The sequence below is a fragment of the Artemia sp. Qi Xiang Cuo genome, chromosome 19 (assembly GCF_049724085.1).
Source record: "Artemia sp. Qi Xiang Cuo chromosome 19, ASM4972408v1, whole genome shotgun sequence".
NCBI lineage: Eukaryota > Metazoa > Arthropoda > Branchiopoda > Anostraca > Artemiidae > Artemia > Artemia sp. Qi Xiang Cuo.
In genome coordinates, this window is record NC_142812.1 from 50,559,758 (window position 1) to 50,584,953 (window position 25,196).

Consider the following 25,196-nt stretch of genomic DNA (forward strand, 5'->3'; position numbering starts at 1 on the left):
TGATAGCGCGAAAAAGTTGCTAAACAGTGGATCTTGGTTGAATTTGAAGAAAATTTCTGATGAACAACCAGAAGAAAATGGCGGTGAACGGGTGCGTGGACCGAGTGAACGACTGCGGTCTCGTGATAGGTCAAAGAAAGTAAGTAGATCACAGTCTTTGCCAGGAAAAGATGAGGAACAACATGAGTTGCGTGTGATTAACGCAACTCAATTCATGAGAAATTCAAAGAGATCGGGCTCGGTAGAAAGTGCAAGTGAAGAAGAGTCGTACGTTTAATCTTCCATTTAGTAACTGCTAAGTGATATGCCCAAAATGTTATGTGATAATTTATTTCATTTTTTTATGTTGCCAATGCAGATCTTTAGCCAGTTTAGCTTATATATGATCCCAACTATGCAAACATAGACCAAAAACGGGTCTCCCTATTTCCCCCCCCTCAAAACAACAACAAAACGAATTCAATAATTGCAGGGTATTACCCCATACCACCAATTTTTATGCATGGATGCAATTCAACAGAAAGCATTCAACTCACAATCCTTGAAACTATTCGTGATGACGGTGATGTATGCTGAAAGACGGTGTTACCCTGTTTATTCTACAGCCAATTTACTTAAAAAAATTATCCATGTTTGTAAAACAAAATTTATCAAACGATCATATGTTCAAAACTGATTAGCAATAACAAGCAAAATTATGATTACTTAACATATTATATCTAATTCTCTTGAATTTATTTTGTAACAATCAAATATTCTGAATAAGCTTGCTTTTAACAGGCAACATTCATGAAAACATTTTTAGAAGAAACTGAAGACAGGTGAGCACAAGTTTCAGATTTATCGGCTTCTGGAAAAATACTTAGAGGAGCGATTACATGTTAAATCTGTAGAAGCATCCCTGCACTAGAATGAATAAAAGAGGTGGCAGTAGAGGATGTTTTGAAAAAAGTGATCTTGACAGAAGTTCTGGTATATTGCAGCGTTATCCAGGTCAGAGGCATAATCCGGATACTATCTGAGGGTTTATTTTTTTCCAGGAAATATTGAGGGGGATATTAAACTCAATCAAAAGAATCTAAGCACATCCAGGTTGTCAAAATGGTGCTTGCGTAATATCTCCGGACGACTGCAATATACAGAGATATAATACAGAGGTTGGCATGGAATCGAAGCTTAGTTCAAGAACAGTCTAAACCTTATTTCAAATTAAACAAAATTTATGCAGTGATTATGTTGAATTAAATCAAATCCATCGCTCAGGTCACCTTATGTAACTTGAGGATTTGATTTGAATCCCATAATTTAAATCTTAAGCTGAAAACCTGAAAAAAATATTCATTCTATTAACTAATAATAAAACTTTGGAAAACAAATATTACCTGAAATTTAAATTAAAAAAAAACAAAAAATAAGTTTCTGAAAGAAGCTGCTCCCCCCCCCTCTACCCATTCATAAAGCTTTTAAAGGCTATTGTGTCATTTGCGGTTTACTGAAAACAAAATATATTTTAAACATTTTCCTTTTACCTATATTACTATCTATTACCTTTAGATTTGTTGTGATTATTTCTTCGTTTCGGGTTTGATTAAAATGTCGTCAGAAAATGGTCTTTAGGGTTGTTATAAATGTAAGACCAACATGGGGACAGCAATGAATGCCGTTCAAAAATATATAGCCTTGTGACGAAAATACATTACAGAAATCTATGGCATGCCAATATATAAATCTGCATAAAAAAATAGATGACGCATGCAGAAAAACATCATTTCACTTTAAATTCTAGCCACTATTTAGGCAGAATTTGTTGCATTTTCTGGGGAAGTGTGAATTGTTAAGGAATTTGAGAGAGAAAAAAAATTCGGAGTTGATAAAGGGTTTTGGGTGGAAAAGTTGTTGGAGAAATGGGTGTTTTATTAGTAGTAGGAATCTGGCCTGGTTTATTCGTGTGTGCCTGACCCAGCAGGAGGGTATTCTACAATAATTATCTTTATATTAGTGTATTTGTATGTGGTTTTTCTTGTTTTAATCATTTTTCTTAAATTGTTTAATTGATTCTTTTAGCTGTTTGTGTACACTGTTTTCTTCTTTATTTAGTTCTTTGTCACCTCAGCCCTGTGGGATTTTTTGTGTGTCAAATATACTATACTACACAATTGGGCATACCCTTCAATGACTGATTATAAAGTAGGTTTCGTTACAACAAATAAAGATGTCAGATAACTGTGTGGTAGTCGAATATATTAGGCATGATTGAGATGCCATCTAGGTAACACATAGTATGTCAGAGGTTTGAACAAAATCATAGAACAAAATCTTAATTCCTCGAGCAGATATTTTCTGAGACCACAGCGGTCAAGAATAACAAAATGAAAAAAACTCATAAAGAAGAAAAATCTTAGGAGCTTCATAAATTCCAGATTCCTCAAGCAGATATTTTCTGAGACCACAGTTGTAAAGAATAACAAAATGAAAAAACTCATAAAGAAGAAATGAATGAAGATACTCGCGCCCAGTGAAAAAGAAGAATGTTATGCAAATATTCGGGTCACAACCTATGCTCAACCGTCCTCAGTGGGGAATCAGGGGTAAGAAATAAAAATAGAGATAAAAGCCCACATGGAAATATGAAATGACAAACCTTAAAACCAAACGCTAGGATAAAAGAAGACCTTTCGAAGCAATGCAATTTGCCCTTATTCTCGATTCTACATCAGTGGTAGATCCAGAGGGGGTGATGGGGTCTCTCCCTCCCCCAACATAGTCTAAAGCAGTGTAATTTACTTAATTAACGCAAGTTTGCGTTAATTAAAATTACTCCTAACGCAAGTTTTTTTTAGAGGGGGTGGGAGCGTAAAATATTTTGATCCGATAAAGGTTTATCGGATCAAAATATTTTTATATTTTGGATATAAAGGTTTATATCGGATATAAAGGTTTATCGGATCAAAATATTTTACGCTCCCACCCCCTCTAAAAAAATCCTGGATCCGCCACTGTTCTACATTAAGGGCAGTTGACCGGAGGTCTCGACCGAAATATTTACATTCCATTTTTCTTTTTTTTGCTGGCTGTGATTAAACTCGTTTTTTTTTTCTTATTTAAAATTTTTCGCGTTTGAAACTTTTCGAGGGAAACAATTTCGGGGATGCCGGGATGTTTTATGAAAAACGATAAGGAAATTTCAGGATACCTAAAAGGCTATGAAAACAAATAAGTGCGAAAAATATTAAAAAAAGTAGCCGTCTGACTAGTAGTGGAATTGCACCCAACTTGAAACACACTCAATAACTGTCATCAGGGCCGTATTCAGAGGGGCAGGGGGTGGGGTTGGTGTTGTGGTTACTGGGTTTGATCCCCCCCCCCAATAAAAATTCTCCCGACTCGAAAAAAACTAATAAAATGCATATAGCCAAGTCTTGACACTTTTTGTAAAGTTTATTTCATAGTTCCCTCATCCGAAAAATTACCCCCCCCCCAAACAAAAATACTAGGTAAGACCTCGACTCTCATTAGCCGATAAAAATTTGCTGAAACAAATATCACAGAGAAAGCAATTAAATTTCAGCACAACTGATTAAATTCCAACAAAAATCCTCAATTAACACAAAAGCAAACCTTTTTGTTTCTTGTTCTATAGTGCTATGTATAGAGTTTGATCATTTCTTACAGGGACAAGAAACTTATTAAAAATCAAAATTAATGTTAAATCCTACGAACGTAAATAAAGAAAAGTTGTGGAAACACCCTAAATAAATCTAAATTATTTTCCGCCAGATCTTGTAGAAAAATCACGTGCCAGTTACATGTCCATTAGGGAGGTTTTATTTCAACATTTCATTTTAATTATTTACTAATTATTTATTTATTTCATGTTGGTCATTTCATATATTTCAAAACTTTATTCAAAATGTTTCATCTCAACCAAGGCCATACCCAGAGGGGGGGGGGTAGGGGGCTTGAACCCCTCCCGAAATGTTTTTGACTCATAAAAACGCAACAAAATGGATATTAACAAACGTTGTATGCGTTTTTTGAGTTTTTTCGTGTACCCCCCCCCCCCCGAAAAAAAGTTTGAGTAAAATCCCCTTCGAAAAAAAATCCTGGGTACGGCCTTGATCTCAACATTAAGGAAGATAATAAATTCGAAATTTGCTTCTCAACAATTTCTCTAATCTACCTTTAACATAGCTTTATCCTTACCTAGTTTATCCTCCTCCTCCTACTAACAAGAACTGAACCTGATAATTACCAATGAATTCACAAGTTAGGGCACAGTGCCCCACCAATCCATAAAGTATCCTCATGGGAATACAAAACAAGACTGTTAGCTGAGCCTAGGAAAACATAAAGACAGTAGGTGAAGCCATATATTTCCTTTTCACTTTTGTAACAAGGTAAATCTAATCTCTTGGGGACAAAATAGAGAGACAGTAGAATAATTGGACATAGATTATTGCCTGGAAACAACATCAAGAGATATTGATAGAAAAGGAATTTTAGAAAGGAAATTTCCTTTGGAATGTTTACCAACGTTTTTTAACTCGTTTTATCTTCGGGAAATTAAAAAAAAATCAAGTTTTTGCAACTGAAATTAAAGAGCAACATTATAACTTAAAATAAACAGAAATTATTTCGTATATGAAGGGGGGCTACCACTTTATCAACCTTCGCTTTTTACGGTAAAGTCTGGAAGTTCTCTAACAATACTTGTCATTTAAATTCAACGGCTCTTGTGATTGAGCAGTCTTTCTTATAGAATTACGACAAAAAGACAAATTTTAGCGTAAAGAGCAAACGCTGAAGACGGGACAGCCCCCCCCCCCCCCTCGTATGCGGAATAATTTCTGTTCTTTCAAGTTGTATTTTATTATTTATTACTTTATTTTATAAATTTAATTTCTGCCTACTTTTTAAATCACGTCAGGAAATACCCCCCCGCATCTAAGTGTAAAATTTTTCCTGAAAGTTTCTCCCGTAAAATTTATACGGGAAATTCTCCCTGAGGAAAATCATTTAACCCCCGCAGTAACTTCCCCTCATCAAAAAAAGTTTTATGTTTATTTTCCCAATAACAAATGCTATATGGAAATAATGGGCAACTTGAATAACTTACTTCTTTTTCTAAAAAGGTTGCGGGGGTCATTTCATCCCCAGGGGAATAATTGCTGGACTTTTCAACTATGTTGAATCGAAAGGCAATTTTAAAGTTTTGATCTGAAGTCTTTGGGGGAATAAGGATGAAGGAGGGGGGGGGGAGGGCCTGAAGCCTCTAATATAGTGTTCTCTGAAGAGCTGAACCTAATGGTGTAATTTTCACAAAAGATCAATTTACTCTTTCGGTGTTTTCTCCCCTTTTTCTAAAATCAGGCAAATTTCCCGGTGCCACCTCTAGTGATATATCACTAGTGACTATCCCTGCCAAATATTACTTTGTATGCTATAATTCTTCACTACTCTCTTGTTCTTTAATTATCGTGTCTTGTGTTACTTTGCATATAAACCAGACAGATACAATTGCAATATACACCGTTCTTCATATATTGACAAAAAGTATCTTCTTTATGAAATTGAATAAAGAAAACTGTTTTTTTTTAACTAAAAGTAAGGAGCGACATTAAAACTTAAAACGAGCAGCAATTATTCCGTATATGGAAGGGGCTGTCCCCTCCTAAACGCCTTGCTCTTTACGCTAATATTTTTTTAAAAAGTAGAGTGGTGAAAAGAGTAAATAATTTCTTAGACCACACCGCTTTTCCATTTACAAAAAAACAAAAACACGGTTTTAATTTCTATAAAGCAGTGAATACAAACACTTAATTAAACAAAATACTCCAAATATTTCGGCCCCACATCCGGGAGCCTTTCTCAACGGAAAAAAAATTTCTTTCATCAACATAAAAAACATACTAAACAAACAAAAGAAAAAATATAAATAAATAGGAAAAGAAAACTCACATAGTAAATAAACAATTCCATTCACTGGCGTATAAACAAAATCGAATATTTATATTGATTGGAACACGCCTTCTCACAGTATATAAATGGAAATCTATCAAAAAACGAAAATATATTTATACTTAAACTAAAACAATAAAGGTCAGGTAACCCACAGCCCATAACCCCTAAATAGATCTCACAAGTTCATCACCCGATGTTTGAATTATAAATTGAACAGATTCGTTTGCTTGTAAGCTTAGCTGCAGTTCGTTTACCTTTCCCAGCATTTAACCCAGTCTGACCTTTGTCCGCAAGGTCATCATTCGTATCCGAACTATTATTAAAAATAGTACTGGTTGAAAATTTTACCTGCTTTTTAATGAAACTATTATAAATCGAATTGATCCTAAAATCCCCTTTATCTCTATTGATACTAATACCCCCATATATTATCTTTTTTATTTCTATAATTTTCCTGAAGCTTTGTAAAAGTTCTACAGACGTATCTACTATTTTTGTTTGATCAACTAAAATACTATGATGAGGAAAATTATAAAGATGTTCTGCAACAGCTGATTCAAACGTTTCTGTTGTTTTGTTTTGTTTTAGAGTTCTATCTATGGCATTCTTGTGTTGATGTAGTCTATTTTCTAAAATCTGTTGTGTTCTTCCCACATAAAATTTACCACAAGAGCATGGAATATTGTATACTTCCTTTTGTAAATTTCTCGGTACCTTGTCTTTCCCTTTATTTAACAACGAGCTTATAGTTTGTCCTGATTTAAATGTTGTATTTATATTATGTTTTTTTAATTCTCTTCTTAAATTTGTGACAATATCTGGAAAAAAGGCAAAGTTATGTAATTTGTTTTTTGATTTATCCCATCTTCTTCTAATATTTCTGGTTCTATCAACTTTTTTTTTTTCAATTATTTGATAAATCATATTTTCCGGATAGCCATTACCTACTAGAATATCCTTAATAAAAATTAGTTCATTATTATTACACTCGGCATTTATGAATGTTAGGCATAAAAGACGATAGTACACGAGTAGAAATTCAAAACTTAACGCAAATGCCGCAGCACCATCTATTTTCATACATTTCAATAAATCTGGGTTAACAATTTATTTTATTAAGGTTTATTTTCCCTCTCATACATACGGTTTGTCGAAAAACCTGCAGCTGTAACTTTCACAAAAAAAAGTATGCTTATTGGGTTGTATTTATTAGTTTCAGATCTGTCGATTTATCGCACCAGAACTACGATATTACTTAGAGCTTTAGTATGAGCTCAGTTTCTGAAATTCTAAGGTCAAGGGTTCGAATCCTGGTACCGCTGATTATTTAGTTTGAAACAGGGGTCAATGGTGTGACTCTCTAGGCTCAGTTAGATTCAGCCCAGCTTTAAACAGGTAGATATGTGGGGGAAAAACACGGGAAGTGTCGGATGATTTGCCCCCAACCACACTTTGCACTCTCGGCCGAACATTGAATCAGGAGATCGTTACCTGCGCAACGCTGACCATGGTCGGTATGCACTTAAGTTTAAGTTAAGTATGAGAGTGATCTTAACTTGCTTAAAATAAAAAAAAAAATCATCATTTTTCAACGATTTTCAGCCAATATTTGACGCATTCAATTTCAAAAAAATTTAAAGCAAATTCCAAAATATAATTTGGTGATTGGATAAGGCCGAATCTCAGCTACCAAATCCCAATCTTGCTTGTGTTGAAATACTAAAACCTCAAGACTGCAGTGACACACGAAAATACATGCAGGGGGAACACAAGTCTTAAAAATGAAACAAATTATCTATAATTAATTTCTAATAAGCTACTTTGAATTAAAGCAGAAAGTATAACAGTTATCTGTTCTTCAATATTACAACAGAACGCTTACAAATTAACTTTCTTCACTTCATACGAATTCAGCTTGCCTATAGTGATTTTGAAACTGGTGAGGCAGAAAAGAGATTATCTAGGGAGAGGGTCAGAACTCCAATAATATACAGTAGATAAGCTCCAAGCCACAGTAATGAAAACCGCACTACTGTTTTCTTAAAAAGATGGCGGTAGTAGCGTAAAGCAATAAAATTATCAAAAAGCTCTTGCAAATAAGTTTTATAATTTGTGCTAATTACAACACACACAATTTTAAAGCTAAAGACGGTTTAAATAAACTAAAAAAGGATAATAACACATTAGAAACAAAAGGAAACAATATATGACATATTTGTGCAAATATGTGTTTATGTTACCTTGAATTTCCGCGAATTGGTTGATGTCGACACTCACCAGTGAATGTCAGAAATACTTTCTTTTTCTCCTTGGATTTATTCAGTGTTGCCAGTCAACTTTTTCAATTGAATTCAAGTTAAGACGATGACATATTAGGTCAGATTAGATTATGTTTAGTTAGGTGATGTTAGGTTGGGTTAGGTTACCTTAGGTCATGTTTTTAACCCATTTCTAATATTTAGAACCTAATCTAGCCTTACCTTACCTAAACTAACATGATCTAACGTAACCTAACTTTAACTTTTATCATCATAGCTTGCATAAAACTGAAAAAGCTGGCTCGCAACGCTAACTGAATCCAAGCAGAGGAAAGGGAATTTCGGACATTCACCGGTGAATGTCGACATTAATCAGATTTCAAACATTCACGGTAACATTTATAGTAAAACCCAAAGAGTATGGATGACTGATGATTGGAAATTGACGCTAATGTTGGAAAAAAAAATTTTGTGCGTGGGACAGGTAGAGGCAATGTGCCTCTCAGACCTCAGCCTCGACCCTGAATGGATTCACACACAATAAATATAAACAGAAACCCCGTAGTTTCATAAAAAAAAATCTCCAAAATGTTAAATCCTATATGGCGTTGTGGATTTTTTTTAGGCTAGCGCTAGTTCCCACTCTTATTGAACGAATAAAAATTTCTTGTCTATTGAAAAAACTCCATGGGCTATGCGAAAAAAAGGAAAAGGACCTTAATGTTTTTAACAATTACAGGATTACGTCAAGGAGAGACTAAGTTTTACAGTCTTGTGACTCAAACGGTTTTGTTACTGGCTTACACTTTCATGCAAGAGAACCAAACACGTGAAAACGAATTTGCATATACTTGACGTCTCACCCCCCCCCCCGAAAAAAATCTTGTATATGGACTGAACTTCCTCACTTGGACATTTTTAAATAAATGCTAATATGCATAATTGCATCATTTGTTCAAATTCCCATTTTCCGAAAAAATATTTTCATTGCCTGTAACCCCAATTTTCTCCTTATTTTTTAATATTTCCACATAGTTTTCCTGTTTTTTGGTATCTTTTCCAGTTCCTCCCTCCCCATCAAAATGCTTCGTATCTCTACCTTCCTCCCAGAGACAAAATCTTGCATTTTTGATCCATTTCGACTCATCTTTAATACAAGATACCTCACGTATAAATGCTATTAATAATGGATTTCTCCTAAAACAACTCCAACCCAAAACATCTCTTCTACAAAATTCTCCCAACAAAACTCCTGTCTGAAGCAACTCCCGGAATTTTGGAGTCTATAGTTTAGAGAAGTTTGGTGTCTATTCAAATTTCGGACCAAACCTACACAAAAATCCTTCTCCCGAAAGAACTTACATACATAAAAAAATTTATGCATTAGCGTACATAAAATATGTATGCTAACAACAGCTAAGACGCCTGAGACACCCTAACTTTCGTAAGGTATTGATTCCACTGATATGAAGTATTGACTTGAGTATTGCTCCACAGAAGTGGTCCTGTGAAATAAGTTCTTTTAATTTAGCCTTTAGTTCAAATTCAAATTTTATTGACGATATTTTATTGTGTGCTATCGTCACACTTATGTTTATTTGGCCTTTTTTTGTTTTATATGCTTCTATTTGGCTGAGCTATCTAAAAAAAAAAACAAAAAAAAAAAAAAAACTGGCCTATAGTTCTGAATGGAACTGTTAAGTCCATCTTTATTTGAAGTCTTGAGAAACAATTTTTTTTTATTACTATTATTTTTTTCATTTTTTTAGATTTTCATACTTAGAATTAAACTATCGGATTATAATTAAAGTCTCAAGTTGCACAAGGTGACTTAAGTGTTGGCTTTGATTGTATTCAACATAAATTTTGTTTAATTTGAAATTAAGGTTTAGGACGGTTCTTGAACTATTTATTTATTCAACAGCAGTCTCTGGATAACAATTTCAAAAGAATCCTCCTGGGAGAATGTTCATTTTGTACGGACGATACAGAATTTAAATTCGACTTGATTGGTTCTGCTGCTAGAAGTTAAAAGCCAATGAAAATAAAGGTTCCTTAACCACTAGATTTGTTATATACGTATATAGTTTTAAAAATAGTCCCTATGCTTCTCTGTGATTCAATGGCTGAAATAATAGCATATATTCGTTTTATAAGGAAACATTAGTACACAATGTCCACTATTATTTAGTATTTACATTTATTGTTTAATATATACTATTTAATTTTAACTTATATTTTCTATTTAACATTTACTGTTAGTGCATAGGGTTTACTTGTCACTGCATTAAATAATGCTTCAAATGTTTAGACCATTTTATCCTTGTATGATGAAAAGGCAGCAATTAGTTAGCCCGACTACACGTTGAAAACTTTACTTAGCAAATTATTTATACAAATTTAGTTAAAAAAATTAAATCAATTTGAACTCTGAAGAGTTCACTTAAACCTCTAGCTCGGAACTCCTCCAACAATTCAGTTTTCAAATTACTGATCAATAGCAACAAACTTTAATGTACTTCCACGGTGAAAGGGGTGCCCTATGGCAGAAGGGCACCCTGCGAAACCGGGAATGGTACTTTTTTGCGGTTTTGAATTTTTTGTAGTATACCTTGTCTCTCTCTATTATGTTTGGCTATCCAAATTCAAATTTCTAATAATAATTGTTGTTTTTAAATTAGTGTAGGGGATATTAAAGTTTGAAATTAAGTGAAAAAGATTATTATGTCACCGAGAGGAGAGGAGGTGGAATTAAAAAAAAAAAAAAAAAAAAAAAAAAAAAAAACTGATCGGAAATAAAGTATATAAGTGCACTAATAATTTAAAGCTATATCGTAATTTGATCTTTGAAACTTACATTATCAATTTGATTGAACACACACAGCCATGAGATGGCGATTTTAAAGTTCACTTTTATTACCGATTAATTATTATTTAAATTATTGGTTAAAGCAACCAATTTGAAATAAATTATATAAATAAATAAAAAATTTAGGTTATATCATGATTTGATCTTTTAAATTAAATTATCAAATTGATTAAACACACAGCCATAATACAGTGATTTAAAAAGTTCTGCGAGGATCTTCGGGCCAATTGCTCAGTAGTTCCATAGCTAAATTAATTTTTTTTAATGTTATAGAATAAGATATACCTTCGTTAGACCTTGGCGTTGCCGGTCTCGACTTTTTGCCACGGCTGCTATGGCTTTGAACACTACCACTGTCATAATCAGCTGATAATGTTGCCACATTAACAGCAGTCAAATTACACTTCGATCGATTTTTAAGGGTTGCTGAAGTGTGAGATAGAGGGCTCGAGGTGTCACTAGACTGACCATTCTGCTTCTTCGTCAAAGGAGACTGAAAAATTCTTAGTTTCCACTCCAGGAGTCTAGTCATAGACTCTTCCTTCTAAAAGAAAAGAATTAAGGTTAATTATACAACCACGCTAATTTTGTCTCGTCTTAAGTCCTGTTTTTGTCAATTCATGTCTTTAGTCATGTCTAATTAGTTAAAAACTAATAAGACATAAAAATTAGCTTTTAACTGAGCCCTTAAACAACTCTCCATGATGTTTCAGTGCAATGCTAATATAAAAACATGCTAAGAAAAAACACTGAATACAAAACACGTATCTTAAAGAAGTAGAAACTTCAGATAGGCCAGACTTCAAAATCTAAACCATATCTACCATTAACAACAATTCCAGATGGGTTAAAATTCAAAAAGAAAATAATATAATTCATATAATTTAGCTAGGAAGCAAGTGAATCCATCACATGATGCTTTTCTTATGCTCTTTTCTAGTTCAGCAATTGCCTCTGGGGCAATTTTTTTTAATGGGGCCCCAACACGCAACTTATTCCCTTGTCTTTAGACTTGTCTAATTAGTTAGAAACTAATTAGATACAATAATTTGTTTTTTTACTCAGACATTAAACAAATTCCTATGATTTTTGCAGTGCAATACTAGCACCAAAAAAATAAAAAAAGATAAAATAAAAAAAAAGCGAAAAAGAGGACACATCAGTACTACCCATACAAAGTTGAGATTTTCGTTTCTATTCCATGGTGGGGCTTTAAAACTTCCTGTTTGGAGTTTTTCATATTAGTGATTCCAATGGTATACTTTTGTTTTGCTTTGATGCTATTTTCAAGGTGATTCATGCTCTTCTTTAAGATTCCTGCTAATTTGTTTTCAAAATAACATTTTACTATTAAAAATAGTTAAAATAAAAAGTGCTACTCCTGAATTAGCTGCAAATGGCAATTTTTTCTCACAAGACATTTTTTTATTTATTTAGAAACACATTTTTAAACTTTTAGGATCCCTCTTAATGGAATCCCTTTGGAATTCCAAAACTTTTGAAATCCCTTTTAAGGGATCAAAAAAAAAATTTCCCCAGAAGCGATTGAAGATCGTAGGTGATTTTGTTCAGGGGTACAAAAGGAAACAGTTACCGGTTTAATTCTAATCATTACATGAAGTATCAGCAATCTATCAGACATAAGAAAACGAAAATGAAGAGAAAACACTGAAAAGAGGACCACTGAATACCGCTGGATTAAAGAGAGAAAAGAAGAAGAATTTAAAATAGAAGTTAGAAAAGGATTTTCTATATTTTCAATATTATAGTCTATTTTTGAATAATTAAAATACAGTAGGTGAAGACATATATTTCCTTTCCACTTTTGTAACATGGTAAATGTCATCTCTTGGGGAAAATTGGCGAAAAAAGAAAAAAATCTCAAATAATTGGATATAGACTATTCTTCGAAACAAATCAGCAACAGATATACAGAGAAAGGGAGTTCTAAAAAAAAATTTACTTTTGGGATATTCACCTATGTTTTTAACTCATTTTACTTTGGGCAAAATGAAGAAAAAATCAAGTTTTTGCACCTGAAAAAAAGGACCAACATTGTGACTTAAAACAAACAGAAATTATTTCGTATATGATAGAGGCTACCCCATTCTCAGCCTTCGCCCTTTGCGCTAAAATCTGAAAGTTCTTTAGAAATACTTGTCATTCAAATTCAACACCATTGTGTTTGAGCAGTCTTTCTTCAACAATTGTGAATTTGTTCACATATCTACATACTTACCAAATATATATTTTATTTCTATTTACAATTCTTCCGATTTTAATATTATATAGAGTTAATATATAATATATTTATATATTTATAGAGTTAATTGATCCATCAACTTCCCTTTCAAGTCAAAAATATGTACAGAAAGAGATGTGCCTCAAGAAATGGAAAGAGGCGTATCTCACTAAACAACAATTCCAGATGGGTTAAAATTCAAAATCAATTTGGACGAATCCTACCCTTCTATAGTGGTAGCCTTCTATAATTTACCCTTCTATAAATGGTATAAATACTTTCAATAATTGCAGAGGTATTACCCCATACCACCAATTTTTATGCATGGATGCAATTCAACAGAAAGCATTCAACTCACAATCCTTGAAACTATTCGTGATGACGGTGATGTATGCTGAAAGACGGTGTTACCCTGTTTATTCTACAGCCAATTTACTTAAAAAATTTATCCATGTTTTTAAAACAAAATTTATCAAACGATCATAGGTTCAAAACTGATTAGCAATAACAAGCAAAATTATGATTACTTAACATATTATATCTAATTCTCTTGAATTTATTTTGTAACGATCAAATATTCTGAATAAGCTTGCTTTTAACAGGCAACATTCATGAAAACATTTTTAGAAGAAACTGAAGACAGGCGAGCACAATTGTCAGATTTATCGGCTTCCGAAAAAATACTCAGTCCGACATCTGTACTTTGTCTACAGTTGAAATTTGCAACTAAGTTTTTGTTTTTGTTTAAATACCGGATTTGATGTTAGCCACTTAAATTATATTTGAAAACATAATTTAATTAGCCGTGAGAATTAAGAAGGGCCCTACATTGGAAACATTGAGGAGCGGTTACATGTTAAATCTGTAGAAGCATCCCTGCACTAGAATGAATAAAAGAGGTGGCAGTAGAGGATGTTTTGAAAAAAGTGATCTTGACAGAAGCTCTGGTATATTGCAGCGTTATCCAGATCAGAGGGATAATCCAGATGCTATCTGAGGGTTCATTTTTTTTCCAGGAAATATTGAGGGGGATATTAAACTCAATCAAAAGAATCTAAGCACATCCAGGTTGTCAAAATGGCGCATGCGTAATATCTCCGGAACGACTGCAATATACAGAGATATAATACAGAGGTTGCCATGGAATCGAAGCTTAGTTCAAGAACAGTCTAAACCTTATTTCAAATTAAACAAAATTTATGCAGTGATTATGTTGAATTAAATCAAATCCATCGCTCAGGTCACCTTATGCAACTTGAGAATTTGATTTGAATCCCATAATTTAAATCTTAAGCTGAAAACTTGAAAAAAATATTCATTCTATTAACTAATAATAAAACTTTGGAAATCAAATATTAACTGAAATTTAAATTAAAAAAACCCAAAAAATAAGTTTCTGAAAAAAGCTGCTCCCCCCCTCTACCCATTCATAAAGCTTTTAAAGGCTATTGTGTCATTTGAGGTTTACTGAAAACAAAATATATTTTAAACATTTTCCTTTTACCTATATTACAATCTGTTACCTTTAGATTTGTTGTGATTATTTCTTCGTTTCGGGTTTGATTAAAATGTCGTCAGAAAATGGTCTTTAGGGTTGTTATAAATGTAAGACCAACATGGGGACAGCAATGAATGCCGTTCAAAAATATATAGCCTTGTGACGAAAATACATTACTGAAATCTATGGCATGCCAATATATAAATCTGCATAAAAATATAGATGACGCATGCGGAAAAATTTCATTCCACTCATTTCACTTTAAATTCTAGCCACTATTTAGGCAGAATTTGTTGCATTTTCTGGGGAAGCGTGAATTGTTAAGGAATTTGAGAGAGAAAAAAAATTCGGAGTTGATAAAGGGTTTTGGGTGGAAAAATTGTTGGAGAAATGGGTGTTTTATTAGTAGTAGGAATCTGGCCTGGTTTATTCGTGTGTGCCTGACCCAGCAGGAGGGTATTCTACAATAATTATCTTTATATTAGTGTATTTGTATGTGGTTTTTCTTGTTTTAATCATTTTTCTTAAATTGTTTAATTGATTCTTTTAGCTGTTTGTGTACACTGTTTTCTTCTTTATTTAGTTCTTTGTCACCTCAGCCCTGTGGGATTTTTTGTGTGTCAAATATACTATACTACACAATTGGGCATACCCTTCAATGACTGATTATAAAGTAGGTTTCGTTACAACAAATAAAGATGTCAGATAACTGTGTGGTAGTCGAATATATTAGGCATGATTGAGATGCCATCTAGGTAACACATAGTATGTCAGAGGTTTGAACAAAATCATAGAACAAAATCTTAATTCCTCGAGCAGATATTTTCTGAGACCACAGCGGTCAAGAATAACAAAATGAAAAAAACTCATAAAGAAGAAAAATCTTAGGAGCTTCATAAATTCCAGATTCCTCAAGCAGATATTTTCTGAGACCATAGTTGTAAAGAATAACAAAATGAAAAAACTCATAAAGAAGAAATGAATGAAGATACTCGCGCCCAGTGAAAAAGAAGAATGTTATGCAAATATTCGGGTCACAACCTATGCTCAACCGTCCTCAGTGGGGAATCAGGGGTAAGAAATAAAAATAGAGATAAAAGCCCACATGGCAATATGAAATGACAAACCTTAAAACCAAACGCTAGGATAAAAGAAGACCTTTCGAAGCAATGCAATTTGCCCTTATTCTCGATTCTACATCAATGGTAGATCCAGAGGGGGGGATGGGGTCTCTCCCTCCCCCAACATAGTCTAAAGCAGTGTAATTTACTTAATTAACGCAAGTTTGTTATTAATTAAAATTACTCCTAACGCAAGTTTATCGGATCAAAATATTTTACGCTCCCACCCCCTCTAAGAAAATCCTGGATCCGCCACTGTTCTACATTAAGGGCAGTTGACCGGAGGTCTCGACCGAAATATTTACATTCCATTGTTCTTTTTTTTGCTGGCTGTGATTAAACTCGTTTTTTTTTCTTCTTTACAATTTTTCGCTTTGGAAACTTTTCGAGGGAAACAATTTCGGGGATGCCGGGATGTTTTATGAAAAACTGGAATGAGCATGATTGAAAACTTTGTAGAGGAGAATTACAATTTCTCAGCTGAACAAAAAAGAAAATCACTTTTATGCATCGGTAGTGCTGACGCGTCTCCTTTTTGTCGTTTTTTTTTTCCTGGGCTAGTGGGTTACCAGAACACCGGGGATAGATGCTTATTGGCTCATTTAAAAGCTTTTTTTCATATCTGCATGATTTTTATAAATTACACCATCTGCACGCGCCATTTGGCACTAAAAACGACACTTTGTGTGCCATTTATCAAGGGGCGCGACTATCAGGCTACCAGAACATCGTAGAGAGATGTTCAATAACTTATATAAAAACTATTGCTCACATCTACGTGCATTTAATAAACTCCACCATCTGCAAGTGTCAAATGACACTAAAAATGACACTTTTGGTGCCACTTCTTAAGTGTAAAAGCTTGGAAACATAAAACGGTACAATTGTAATAGTTATGGTCCAGAACCCTAAACTGGATATTTACTAGAACCCCTCGCGTATACTCCCCTCCCCTTAGTAAGTTTCATAAATCGTCTACTCACGAGCAGGCTCCGGCAACATTAGCAGGACTAGCAGGCTACCAAACCATCGTAGAGAAATTTCATCGTAGGGAAATTTCAGGATACCTAAAAGGCAATGAAAACAAATAAGTGAGAAAAATATTAAAAAAAAAGTAGCCGTCTGACTAGTAGTGGAATTGCACCAGACTTGAAACACACTCAATAACTGTCATCAGGGCCGTATTCAGAGGGGTAGGGGGTGAGGTTGGTGTTGTGGTTACTGGGTTTGATCCCCCCCCCCCAAAAAAAAATTCTCCCGACTTATGAAAAACTAATAAAATGCATATAGCCAAGTCTTGACACTTTTTGTAAATTTTATTTCATAGTTCCCTCATCCCAAAAATTATCCCCCCCCCAAACAAAAATACTAGGTAAGACCTCGACTCTCATTAGCCGATAAAAATTTGCTGAAACAAATATCACAGAGAAAGCAATTAAATTTCAGCACAACTGATTAAATTCCAACAAAAATCCTCAATTAACACAAAAGCAAACCTTTTTTTTTCTTGTTCTATAGTGCTATGTATAGAGTTTGATCATTTCTTACAGGGACAAGAAACTTATTAAAAATCAAAATTAATGTTAAATCCTACGAACGTAAATAAAGAAAAGTTGTGGAAACACCCTAAATAAATCTAAATTATTTTCCGCCAGATCTTGTAGAAAAATCACGTGCCAGTTACATGTCCATTAGGGAGGTTTTATTTCAACATTTCATTTTAATTATTTACTAATTATTTATTTATTTCATGTTGGTCATTTTATTTATTTCAAAACTTTATTCAAAATGTTTCATCTCAACCAAGGCCATACCCAGAGGGGGAGGGTAGGGGGGCTTGAACCCCTCCTGAAATGTTTTTTGACTCAGAAAAACGCAACAAAATGGATATTAACAAAACTTTGTATGCGTTTTTTGAGGTTTTTTCGTGTACCCCCCCCCCCCCCGAAAAAAAGTTTGAGTAAAATACCCTTCGAAAAAAAAATCCTGGGTACGGCCTTGATCTCAACATTAAGGAAGATAATAAATTCGAAATTTGCTTCTCAATAATTTCTCTAATCTACCTTTAACATAGCTTTATCCTTACCTGGTTTATCCTCCTCCTCCTACTAACAAGAATGTAACAAAGTAAATCTAATCTCTTGGGGACAAAATAGAGAAACAGTAGAATAATTGGACATAGATTATTGCTTGGAAACAACAGCAAGAGATATTGATAGAAAAGGAATTTTAGAAAAAAATTTCCTTTGGAATGTTTACCTACGTTTTTTAACTCGTTTTATCTTCGGGAAATAAAAAAAAAATCTAAGTTTTTGCAACTGAAATTAAAGAGCAACATTATAGCTTAAAACAAACAGAAATTATTTCGTATATGAAGGGGGGCTACCCCTTTATCAACCTTCGCTTTTTACGGTAAAATCTGGAAGTTCTCTAACAATACTTGTCATTCAAATTCAACGGCTCTTGTGATTGAGCAGTCTTTCTTATAGAATTACGACGAAAAGACAAATTTTAGCGTAACGGACCTAGAACGCTAATATGATTTCTCAAATAATTGAAAAAAGGAAAAAAAAGTTGATAGAACCAGAAATATTAGAAGAAGATGGGATAAATCAAAAAACAAATTACATAACTTTGCCTTTTTTCCCAATATTGTCACAAATTTAAGAAGAGAATTAAAAAAACATAATATAAATACAACATTTAAATCAGGACAAACTATAAGCTCGTTGTTAAATAAAGGGAAAGACAAGGTACCGAGAAATTTACAAAAGGAAGTATACAATATTCCATGCTCTTGTGGTAAATTTTATGTGGGAAGAACACAACAGATTTTAGAAAATAGGCTACAGCAACACAAGAATGCCATAGATTGCACTCTAAAACAAAACAAAACACCAGAAACGTTTGAATCAGCTGTTGCAGAACATCTTTATAATTTTCCTCATCATAGTATTTTAGTTGATCAAACAAAAATAGTAGATACGTCTGTAGGACTTTTACAAAGCTTCAGGGAAATTATAGAAATAAAAAAGATAATATATGGGGGTATTAGTATCAATAGAGATAAAAGGGATTTTAGGATCAATTCGATTTATAATAGTTTCATTAAAAAGCAGGTAAAATTTTCAACCAGTACTATTTTTAATAATAGTTCGGATACGAATGATGACCTTGCGGACAAAGGTCAGACTGGGTTATATGCTGGGAAAGGTAAACGAACTGCAGCTAAGCTTGCAAGCAAATGAATCTGTTCAATTTATAATTCAAACATTGGGTAATGAACTTGTGAGATCTATTTAGGGGTTATGGGCTGTGGGTTACCTGACCTTTATTGTTTTAGTTTAAGTATAAATATATTTTCGTTTTTTGATAGATTTCCATTTATATACTGTGAGAAGGCGTGTTCCAATCAATATAAATATTCGATTTTGTTTATACGCCAGTGAATGGAATTGTTTATTTAATATGTTAGTTTTCTTTTCCTATTTATATATATTTTTTCTTTTGTTTGTTTAGTATGTTTTTTATGTTGATGAAAGAAATTTTTTTCCGTTGAGAAAGGCTCCCGGATGTGGGGCCAAAATATTTGGAGTATTTTGTTTAATTAAGTGTTTGTATTCACTGCTTTATAGAAATTAAAACCCGTTTTTTTTCATTTTTTGTAAATGGAAAAGCGGTGTGGTCTAAATAATTATTTACTCTTTTCACCACTCTACTTTTAAAAAAAATATTAGCGTAAAGAGCAAGGCGTTTAGGAGGCGACAGCCCCTTCCATATACGGACTAATTGCTGCTCGTTTTAAGTTTTAATGTCGCTCCTTACTTTTATTTTAAAAAAAAAACAGTTTTCTTAATTCAATTTAATAAATAAGATACTTTTTGTCAACATATGAAGAACGGTGTATATTGCAATTGTATATGTCTGGTTTATATGCAAAGTAACACAAGACACGATAATTAAAGAACAAGAGAGTAGTGAAGAATTATAGCATACAAAGTAATATTTGGCATGGATAGTCACTAGTGATATATCACTAGAGGTGGCACCGGGAAATTTGCCTGATTTTAGAAAAAGGGGAGAAAACACCGAAAGAGTAAATTGATCTTAGTGAAAATCACACCATTAGGTTCAGCTCTTCAGAGAACACTATATTAGAGGCTTCAGGCTCTCCCCCCTCCTACATCCTTATTCCCCCAAAGACATCAGATCAAAACTTTAAAATTACCTTCCAATTCAACATAGTTGAAAAGTCCAACAATTATTCAGCTGGGGATGAAATGACCCCCGCAGCCTTTTTAGAAAAGGAAGTAAGTTATTCAAGTTGCCCATTATTTCCATATAGCATTTGTTATTGGGAAATAAACAGAAAACTTTTTTTGATGAGGGGAAGTTACTGCGGGGGTTAGATGATTTTCCTCAGGGAGAATTTCCCGTATAAATTTTACGGGAGAAACTTTCAGGAAAAATTTTACACTTTGATGGGGGGGGGGGGATTTCTTGACGTGATTTAAAAAGTAGTCAAAAATTAAATTTATAAAATAAAGTAATAAATAATAAAATACAACTTGGAAGAACAGAAAGTATTCCGCATACGAGGGGGGGGCTGTCCCGTCTTCAGTGTTTGCTCTTTACGCTAAAATTTGTCTTTTCGTCTTAATTCTATAAGAAAGACTGCTCAATCACAAGAGCCGTTGAATTTGAATTACAAGTATTGTTACAGAACTTCCAGATTGTACAGCCATCTCATTGGCTGTCTGGCTGTCATTGACTGTCTCTCTGGCAGCCATCCATGGCTTTTGAGGTTTCCTTCCAGCAATCGATTTAATTTAGTTTTAATTTCATTTAATCACCCATTTACTGCTAGTATCACTCCTGTTTTGCTACAACAACTTTTTATATTTATTTAAAAACCATTTATTTTGTGGTCTTTATTGTGGAATTTTGAATTTGAAAATATCATGAATTTTGTGGTCTTTGTTTTTCAGAATCTGAAATTGGTTTTATACTCACGGAAAAAAAAGGTTATTTTTTTAATTTCAATATTATTTTATTTTATTGGCTGCTTTTTTTTTATAACAGTGACACATTTCAGTTAATAACTTGGAATTGAAAATAATTCAGTGTATTGGTAATTGATGTAAATTTGATGATTAAAATATTAATTACCGCGTGCTATTTAATTTTGGCCCATTTATGAAAACAACTAATTTGAAATTCCTAATGACCTCCTCAAAATATGATTTAGGAAAATCAGGGCATATTCGTATTAAAATGTGTATATTTTCTCTTAGAACGGGCAAGGTTTAGTCTAGCACGGTTTAGCTAGTCAAGGTTTAGCTTGACTTAGCTAAACCTAAACTTGACTTAGCTAAACTTAAACTTGACTTAGCTAAACCCTAACTAAACTTGACTAAACAGCTAAATTTGACTTAGCTAAGCCTAACCGACCTTGAACGGGCTAGAACTCGGGCAAGGTTTAGTCTGACTAGTTTAGATTGGAAACATAATATTTTTATGTCTTTTTCAAAGTTTTCTAACGTTTTAAATTTTTTTAGTTTAATATTCTAGAATCCTGACAAGCTATGTTTTACAAATCAAAGCTTAATTGTCTGTAAACCTTTTAAAAAAGTGCATTTTGACTTGAAAATGTAGAACTGACAACCCTGTTTGTAAGTCGTGCTTACTTTCATAAGGTTTAAATTCTAAGGTTCCCAAGGTTTTCTATGGCATTTCTAAGGTTTAAATCTTCTTAAAACCTAAAAATAGACACTGCGCTTCAAATTTGAATAAGCAATAATTCGTTCTTTTACAGATAGATCTGCTCTTCGTAGGGAAATACGGAACAAGATGGTTCGAGGTAATTCGAGCTCACTCTCTGATGATGACCTGACACCGCATGTTTCAAGGTCAAACGCAAGAGGAAAAGAGTGGGAAGCACGGTCGGTCCCTCCAACTTATGAGGAAACGATAACGAGACAAACAGTTTCTAAAAAGCTGTCAATTTATCAAGAAGTGCCTCGCCATAGTCAGCGATCTTCTTTGAAGGTTTATGAGCCTCAGAGAGCTGTGGTTGATAGCGCGAAAAAGTTGCTAAACAGTGGATCTTGGTTGAATTTGAAGAAAATTTCTGATGAACAACCAGAAGAAAATGGCGGTGAACGGGTGCGTGGACCGAGTGAACGACTGCGGTCTCGTGATAGGTCAAAGAAAATTAGTAGATCACAGTCTTTGCCAGGATAAGATGAGGAACAATGCCAGCTACGTGTGATTAACGCAACTCGTGAAGAAATTAATTTTAGCGTAAACTCTGTGGCTGTTTGATCGTGTTCCTGAATATTTCAAACAGGCTGTTCGAAGAGAACGCAGTGACCTATTGCCATCTAGTGGGAGGTGCTCGGCGGAGAGTGGCACTGGAGAATCTCCTAGCTTCTTCCAGGAAAGAAGAATAGGTTAGATATTTCATTATGTTATTTCGATTATTTTCAATTAGTTATATTTTATTTATTTTGATAATCTAAAGTGATTCAATGTGCCATTATGATTCACTGCTAAGTAAATTTATTTTCATTGTTATTATTATGGTGAGACTCGTAAAACTGTCGAGGCTCAGACCAGAAAGACCCGTCTCCTTCACTACCAAATGATATTAATAATAATAATTTGAACTAGCCGCTGGGTTGTCTATCCTTTTTTCCCCGTTTTTCAGAAGAGGCTGGCTTGGTAGTGTCAAGGCATTCATCAAGGTTTTCCCCCATCTAGTTTCCCACTGGGCAGCTTCAGACCGGCTGGGGTAGGCAACACCCGTCACTCAAAAGAGGGAGGTAAAACTATAACCCCTTACCCATCTTGCCTAATTTCAACAAATGCAAAAAGCCACAAAAAAACGATCACTAAATTGTGTTTAAAGTACCAAAAGAAATCAAACAGTTTTTGCCCCCTTTTAAATATAAGAAAAAATAATTAATTAATGAGTAAATTGATTTATGAATAAATGAATAATTTATTTTTTATTATTTTTAGTTTTTATTTAAACTGTTTAATTATTATAAATTTTTTATTTAATTACTATAATCTAATTATTGTTATAAAATAGACCTTATTTTAATAAAATAACATTTCAAAATTACAAAATGACTGTAACCATTAAATTATTTATTTAAAATTTACTGCCCCTAAAATTTCTGTACCCAGGGCAAGTACCCCCTATGTTATCCCCCAAAACTGCCTCTGTCCTTTGGTCCATTTTAGGTCTATTCATACGTGAAAGCCGTGACTTTCTTAGATGTTTCTTTTTATCATTTCGAAGATATGAAGTTTTAAGGGTAGTACTAATTTTTTTCAGTGTTGCCACGTTCAACCACGAATTCAAGTAAACAAAATTAATTAGTTAAATTTGTCAAGGCTTGTCGTCCGTAAATTCAGTCAATTAATATATTTATTATTAAGTCAGGTATTTTTGAATTGCTTAGTGATTTTAGTACAATTAGTTATTTCGTCATTGATTGAAGCTTAATCTTAATCCTAAACTGCAGACATAATTTTGACGGTGGCACTTGTACGATATACGCCCTACCGCTCAAGAAGTCCTGATAAAATATACCCAAGTATTATACAAATATAATATACTTTAGAAACAAATTTGGGCTATATATTTTCACATTAGGGGAATGGGGGGAGGGGGGGTAAAGTACAGCGGGTCTGCATGCAAAATGTGTTAGCTACAAATATTCTGATAGCATGAAGTAAGAACTGTTTTCTGACTTCACACCACAGTTTATAGAATTAGAGTTTATAGAATTAGCAGTATGATCATACCCTATCTCACCCATTATAAAAACCCGGACCAAGGTGCGAGTACTCCAGAGAACGTTTTTGCAGATATAAACATAAGCGGCGTTAGATCTTTTCACGGGTAGACAAGTCAGATTTCTCTCGGACATGAAACAAGTGGAAACCCGCAATTAAAAATAATGCACTTTGTAACCATTTCTCATTGATTGACGGAAACAGACTAACCCGCTAATGTAGAAATAAGTGGGAGGAGCTTTTTGTTCGTACCGAGAATGAAGACCAGAAATGATCTGCGATAAACTTACTAGATAATTCTATAAACTGTGCTTCACACTGTCCAAATACTTTACCCCCTAATGTGCAAATATATAGCCCAAATTACATATTTCCCATCTATTCTGTCACTTCTGTTTGTATTTTCTCACACTAAGTTGAAAGAAACTAGCGAAAAAAACCGGTTTAAAGTGCGTCAATGCATGAACAACTTGAGCGATAGGAAGTATATTATACAAGCACCATTTTGACTTACTCAGTTATTTTACTATTACCAAGGATTCTAGTACCAACAATGATTCAATCAGTGGTTCAGAGATATCATGCACAGGGACGTCATTTGGGGGTGGCAAGGGGGGGGGGGCTGCCCCCCAATAATATGGAGAAAAAAATATTATACATCCCATGTCCTTTGACTATCCAGATATGGTCCCTCTTGCCCCCCCCCCCAATAAAAAGCTGAAGATTCACCCCTGATCATGTGACATCATCAGCTATTCAATACCCTGACTTGTTTTAACTCACTCAGCTACCGTTATTGATCTCAGTGTTGCCAGATGCTGCTAGCTTCCAGAAATACCATCACTCTACGTTTTTGATGCAGAATTGCCAGTGTAAAGCTGAATTCAGCCAGTCGGTTTGGTCTTGCCATCAATGACAAGGAGGTCCGAAACCCTTAGACGGAGTGACAAAAACAAAAGAAGAGACACTGACAGAACATATTGTATTCATACAACAAATCCTACAATATTCAATGCTGAAATATAGACCTCCGAGGATGGAGCGAATCCATAATTTCATTCTAAAAAGCCCTGACGCGTATATCTATTACAACAGTAGGATCTATTATGTTGTTGATATTGTTGACAGAGTATTGATATAAGAAAGAAAAAGACAATGATATGACATATAAGGTTCAATATTAATACAATAGTATACAATATTCACACGGGGGCAAGAAATTTAACATTATAACCGAAATATGACGGGATTCCCAATTTTTTTTTTAGAAGCTCTATAGGGGTTTATTTCAACAGTAGGATCTGTAGTGTTATGCTTTCTGCAAACTTTATGGGTCCAAGGAAGTAAGCTTGGCAAACACATCATGAATTTAAGGAGAACTTAAAGAGAATAATTTTTTTTTTTTAAACAAAACTCTTAAGATAAAACTGTCCAAATT